A 7,064-nucleotide genomic window follows, 5' to 3' on the forward strand; every position below is an offset into this window, starting at 1 on the left:
TTAGGAAAAAACAGTCTGCACACAAAACGACAGTCTTCACTAAAACAGTGTTTTATTTACAGAAATGTACTGACATCTCTGTGAAAATGTACAATACAGTTTATCGTGATGAACATTGCTGAATTTGGCAAATTCATTAAAAGCCCCCCCCCCAAAAAAAAAAAAAATTAAGGGTTCCTACCTAAATTGCACATTCTGTTCATCAGGTAATGATTCTGAATGTCCCATTTAACATCTTCTTTCTCAAGGCTTTAATTCATTAGAGATTTAATGTTTCGACACCATAAAATCTTGATGATCAGTTCATCTGGTGTCCATTTCTTATTTCTCAGAAGAAAAAAAAATGTTCACAGCCTGAAACTTTTGCATTGTTTCGAAAAAACAAAAAGTCATCCACCCTACAGGAAACAAACTATGTACAAATTTACAATATGTACATTGCCCCAGGCCACAAAGCAATGAATCAGAAGACTCTGACTTCTTTGTTATTTGCCTCTGTCTTATCATTATTTGGAGAGCAGGGGGTTGAGGGGATGGGTCAGGGGATGAGGTGTCCTTAATGAATGTTTTTTGCTCAGAGGACCACCACATTCATCCCAAAGAGAAGATACTGATTAAAAAATAAATAAATCTGACACAGATAAAGATTTACAGCGATATACACAGAAAGGCTCAATCTGCTGAGGTACATTATTGGAGGTGATCGATCGTTTTGGTCAGTTGACATCCAGACTGTGAGTGAAGATGTAATGTCCGATACTGAAATGACGGACAAGTCCTCACTGCTGACACACAGTTTGTTCACTCATCCAGCACAACCCGATAAACTAATCACAACAGGTCACGATGTGTTTGTGTGTGCTCAAATGTTACGGTACAAAATTACACCATGTTCAGATCATTACAGGAATCAATAAAGCAATATGCCATTATGGAAACAAATAACTGGAACCAGAAAAATATGCATTTTTGACATTTAATTCCCAGCACATTCTTTTTAGAAATAATTATTTGTTAGGAAAATCTGTAATTATGGACTATTTCTAGGTTAGCTGTTTCAACTCCAGTGTAAATTTAAGTCTTATGATTTAACTTGAGGACTCACTCACTCACTCACTCACTCACTCACTCACTCACTCACTCACTCACTCACTCACTCACTCACTCACTCACTCACTCACTCACTCACCTTCAACCACTTACTCCAATTAAGGGTCCTGGGGGGCATATTCTAAAGATATAGATACATTTGTTCTTTTAATGTGTAAATATCATAGCAATATTATATTACAATTCTTAAGATGACATTTTACACTTTTTTATATAACAGGTTACCAGATCTTTAAAAACCAATATTAAAGTTTGTAGCCTCAAATAAACCACAGACATTGAGGTGATGCATTAGAAAAAAAAGAGGATGCTTATGAATGATCTGTTTCTGTTTGTCACTTTAAATGGAAAGGACCACCTCTCTGACCACGCCCCTCTTTCTTCTGAGCATAGGTGATACCTGCCTGTTTTTATAGAAATTGTGCGTGCGTGTCGCACAGACCACAGCTCAGTGGGCGTGTCTTACTGAGAAAACAGGAGTACAGATATGGATATATGCAACACATGTCGCAGAAATAAGAATTGAGCTGTTGCAGTTTCCCAGTTGTGCTTATATTAGAAGAGTTTCCACATGCATGCTCATAAAACCAAGAGAGTTTGAGGTTGTTTGATGTGAAAATCTACACTCTAAATTTAAAACATTGCAGCTGCATTTAGTTATGACCACTTGCTACCTCTCTATAAGGAGCTCTTACAAGTTTTGGATGTTGAACTCAACTTTACAACTTGTAAAGTTGAGTTCAACAAGAGCTCTTTATGTTAAACAGAGATAGAAAGTGGACATAACTAAACGCAGCTGCAATATTTTAGAGTGTAATTATGCTTAAGAGTAAAATGTTTAAAAAAAAATTCACAATATATCCCCTTTAAAGCTTTTAAAGTTAGTGCAGAACAGACAGTTATCTGCAAGATGAACAGTTGAGCAGTAGTTATCACTCTTTACATGTTCATGATAAATCCGTTGTAATAGCTATGCAAAGTACAAGGGTCAGTACAAGTGTACTATGTACAGTACATATTGTCAATATCACACATGATAGTGGGATCATTTTTCCCTGGAGACAAATCTACCAAATGTCCATCCTCTAAGTCTAAGGTGACTGCTGTCTGTAACCTTTAAACAAATACCTTGAATTCAGTTTGGTACAACGTGCATCCGGAAAGTATTCAGAGCACTTCACTTTTTCCACATTTTGTTATGTTGCAGCCTTATTACAAAATTGATGAAATTCATTGTTTTTCCTCAAAATTCTACTCACAGTACCCCATAATAACATGAAAAGCGTTTTTTGACATTTTTGCTGACTTATTAAAAATTAAAAAATGAAGTAAGTAAAGTGCCTTTATTTGTCATTGTACATACATATATACAATGAAATTTGTCCTCTGCATTTAACCCATCATAATTGCAGGTAGACACAATCCGACCACTAGGGGCAGTGGGCATCCACAGTCTGACACCCAGAAACCAACTCCAGATGTACAGACTCTGCCTTGGTCAGGGGCAGAGAAAGGAGCAGACCCTAAATAAGCATGTTTTTGATTGTGGGAGGAAACCGGAGTGCCCGGAGGAAACCCACACAGACACAGGGAGAACATTCAAACTCCACACAGAAAGAATGGGAAGTGATCCCACGACCTTTTTGTTGTGAGGCACCAGTGCTAACCACTAAGCACTGTGCCACCATGAATACAAGGATATCACTCATACATAAGTATTCACACCCTTTGCGCAATACTGTGTTGATGCACCTTTGGCAGCAATTACAGCCGTGAGTCTTCTTCAATATGATGCCACAAGCTTGACGCACCTATCTTTGGGCAGTTTTGCCCATTCCTCTTTGGAGCACCTCTTGAACTCCATCAGGTTGGATGGTGAGCGTCGGTGCACAGCCATTTTCAGATCTCTCCAGCGATGTTCAATCAGATTCAGGTCTGGGCTCTGGCTGGACCTCTCAAGGACATTCACAGAGTTGTCCTGAAGCCACTCCTTTGATATCTTGGCTGTGTGCTTGGAGTCATTGTCTTGCTAAAAGTTCAACCGTCACCCCAGTCTGAGGTCAAAAGCGCTGTGGTGCAGGTTTTCATCCAGGATGTCTCTGTACATCCTGGATGAAAGCATTCATCTGCATTCATCTTTTCCTCAATCCTGACTAGTCTCCCAGTTCCTGCTGCAGAAAAACATCCCCACAGCATGATGCTGCCACCACCATGCTTCACTGTAGGGATGGTGCCTGGTTTCTTCCAAACATGATACCTGGCATTCACGCCAAAGAGTTCAATCTTTGTCTCATCAGAAAAGAGAATTTTGTCTCTCATGGTCTGAGAGTCCTTCAGGTGCCTTTTGTCAAACTCCAGGTGGGCTGCCATGTGCCTTTTACTAAGGAGTGCCTTAGTAAAAGTGCCCACTCTACCATACAGGCCTGATTGGTGGATTGCTGCAGAGATGGTTGTTCTTCTGGAAGGTTCTCCTCTCTACAGAGAGAAATGCTGGAGCTCTGAGAAAGTGATCATTGGGTTCTTGGTCACCTCCCTGACTAAGGCCCTTCTCCCCCATCACTTAGTTTAGATGGGTGACCAGCTCTAGGAAGGAGTCCTGGTGGTTCTGAACTACTTCCATTTATGGATGATGGAGGTAACTGTGCTCACTGGGACCTTCAAAGTACCAGAAATGTTTCTGTATCCTTCTCCAGATTTGTGCCTCAAGACAATGCTGTCTCTGAGGTCTACAGACAATTCCTTTGACTTCATGCTTGGTTTGTGCTGACATGCACTGTCATCTGTGGGACCTTATATGTAGACAGGTGTGTGCCTTTCCAAATCATATCCAGTCAACTGGTTTTTCCACTGATCATCCTTGAGATGATCAGTGGAAACATGAAGCACCTGACCTCAATTTGGAACTTCATGACAAAGGTTGTGAATACTTATGTACATGTCATTTCTTAGGGTTTTTTATTTTTAATAAAGTTTAAAAAACTTTTCACATTGTCATTATGGGGTATTTTGTGTATAATTTTGAGGGGAAAAAATTTAATCCATTTTGGAATAAGGTTGTAACATAAAAATGTGGAAAAAGTGAAGCACCATGAATGCTTTCTTGATGTTCATGTGTAGGGCAGTGGTGGTGGCCAAGTGGTTATGTGCATTTGTTTCTAGTGCAGAAGATTTCTGATTTCAAACCCCACCCCTGCCCATTCTACATGAAATATGGAGTTGTGTTAGGAAGGGCATCCAATGTAAAACCTGTGCCAAATCAACATGTAGAGCCACCTGAGATCTGCTGTGGTGACCTCGAGTGTAAGCAAGGAAGCAGCCAAAGGGACCTTTATACACGTTCATGTGTGGAAACAATGATTCTGAAAGCATTAGGTTGAATAATCAGGTCCCATCTTATCTTAGGGACCTCATAGTACCATATCACCCCAATAGAGCGCTTCGCTCTCAGACTGCAGGCTTACTTGTAGTTCCTAGGGTTTGTAAGAGTAGAATGGGAGGCAGAGCCTTCAGCTTTCAGGCTCCTCTCCTGTGGAACCAGCTCCCAATTCGGATCAGGGAGACAGACACCCTCTCTACTTTTAAGATTAGGCTTAAAACTTTCCTTTTTGCTAAAGCTTATAGTTAGGGCTGGATCAGGTGACCCTGAACTATCCCTTAGTTATGCTGCTATAGACTTAGACTGCTGGGGGGTTCCCATGATGCACTGAGTGTTTCTTTCTCTTTTTGCTCTGTATGCACCACTCTGCATTTAATCATTAGTGATTGATCTCTGCTCCCCTCCACAGCATGTCTTTTTCCTGGTTCTCTCCCTCAGCCCCAACCAGTCCCAGCAGAAGACTGCCCCTCCCTGAGCCTGGTTCTGCTGGAGGTTTCTTCCTCTTAAAAGGGAGTTTTTCCTTCCCACTGTCGCCAAGTGCTTGCTCACAGGTGGTCGTTTTGACCGTTGGGGTTTTTACATAATTACTGTATGGCCTTGCCTTACAATATAAAGCGCCTTGGGGCAACTGTTTGTTGTGATTTGGCGCTATATAAATAAAATTGATTGATTGATTGATTAGACAAAAACAAACACATTTTTAGTGTTCTGATCTGTTTTCCAATGTAGAGCCAGAGTTTGTAGTAATGTGTGGCTTGTTCAAATCCACAAACCTTAAATGACATAGGTGTAGAATTTTGTTACCATTATTTGTACTATATGACAAAAAAAATTGGTCCTTGCCAATTTGTGAGCACCAGGGGCCCTATCTTGAAGCTCTCTGTTGTGTGGGCCGCCAGAAGAGGAGGTACTGCTGGCCCACCACCAGTGGGCGCCCTGCCTGAAGTGCGGGCTTCAGGCACGAGAGGGCGCTGCCGCCACGGACACAGCCGGGGGTGACAGCTGTCACTCATTATCTCTTGACAGCTGTCACCCATCTACTCTACAGCATCTCACTCCATAAAGACCAGACGTCATCTCCACCTCGTTGCCGAGATATCGTACTTCTATGGAGGTAACTTTCTCTGCCTATATTAATTGATTCTAAGAGCTATTGTTTTGCAGCTGTCAACCAGAGGACCGGCGTGGGTCGCGACTGTTTCGTCCTACGTCCATCAGATAAGTGGTTAAACAGACGCTGCACGAGTGTGTGTTAGAGGTGGAGGTGGCATTCCCACCATTGTTGTTACGGGGTGTACACACACCCACACTTGACTGTCTTTGTTCTTCGCCAGCAGTACCAGATCCGACAGTCGGGGACGGTGATCACCTGGGAATTCGGGACTTGGCGGCTCCAGTATTCACCAGGTTCGGTGGCGGCGGAAATCGTGTGGTTCCGGCTCTTCTCAGGACAGACGTCTTCTATCCTCGAGCCTGCCCACACGTCACCTTTGTGGATTGACTGTTAACATATTCTGAGATTGTCTGTGTATTCGTTGTGCACCTTCACAACATTAAATTGTTACTTTTTTGCTCATCTATTGACCGTTCATTTGCGCCCCCTGTTGTGGGTCCGTGTCACTACACTTTCACAACAGCTCTCTATTGCATGGTCTAAATAGCAGAACGTAAATCCATTTGGGGCATGTCCAGATCCTGGTGGGTGCAGTAAGCAAAGTAGTTGCGTTTATGCATTCATTCAATTTCTATACCTGCTTACTCTCATCAAGCATCATGGGGAGCTGGATCCTATCCCAACTGACATAGGGCAAGAGGAAGTTGCCATGGCAGTTGGATTAACACCCATGTGAACATTGTGTCTTTTGACACCTGTTACTCCATTGTGTGAAAATTGTTCACTGACCACTGCACGTATAGTGCAGCTCTTTCAGCTGGACATTGAGATGGAACTCAACCATTCAGACAGATTACTTTTATGCACTACATTTTCAAATAAGCTAAGAGCAGTTCATCTGTTTTTAACTGTTGTGTTATTTATTTGTGAACTGTGATTCAAGTGGACTGATACTTCTTTGTCTATCACGAGGTTGGAGGGTGTGATTAGTGTTTGTGCAGTCTTTTTGCATCAAATCATGGGTTGTTGTGCATTTTAATGATTTATTATCAACAGATACATTTTCATTTCAGTGTTTAGCATCCACAAAAGGAGGGTAAAATAAACATTGCATTCAAATATAATACAAAACAGTGAAATTAAAATAGCACTTTTCTATGAAGTTCTTTTAATTTGTTGCTATTTTTGTGTACACTTTTTCTTGTTTCACACTTTCTTGTTTCTGTCTACACTGTTGTTTATCACTATGCACAGAGTACACATATGTGGTGAACCCACTTATGTTAAATGTGTCTGAGTGCTGCACTCCAAAAAATACCAGAAATTCACTATACTAGACCTTAGGCATGCTTTTATGTGGTCTAAAAAACAAAATGCCTTTTTTTTTTTGTGATGGACCATAAGAACATACCGTCTTTGCGTATAATCACGTCACTTGCGGACCAACACAGCCATGGCCACACA

Source organism: Thalassophryne amazonica, chromosome 9 (genome assembly GCF_902500255.1).
Source record: "Thalassophryne amazonica chromosome 9, fThaAma1.1, whole genome shotgun sequence".
NCBI classification, from domain to species: Eukaryota; Metazoa; Chordata; class Actinopteri; order Batrachoidiformes; family Batrachoididae; genus Thalassophryne; species Thalassophryne amazonica.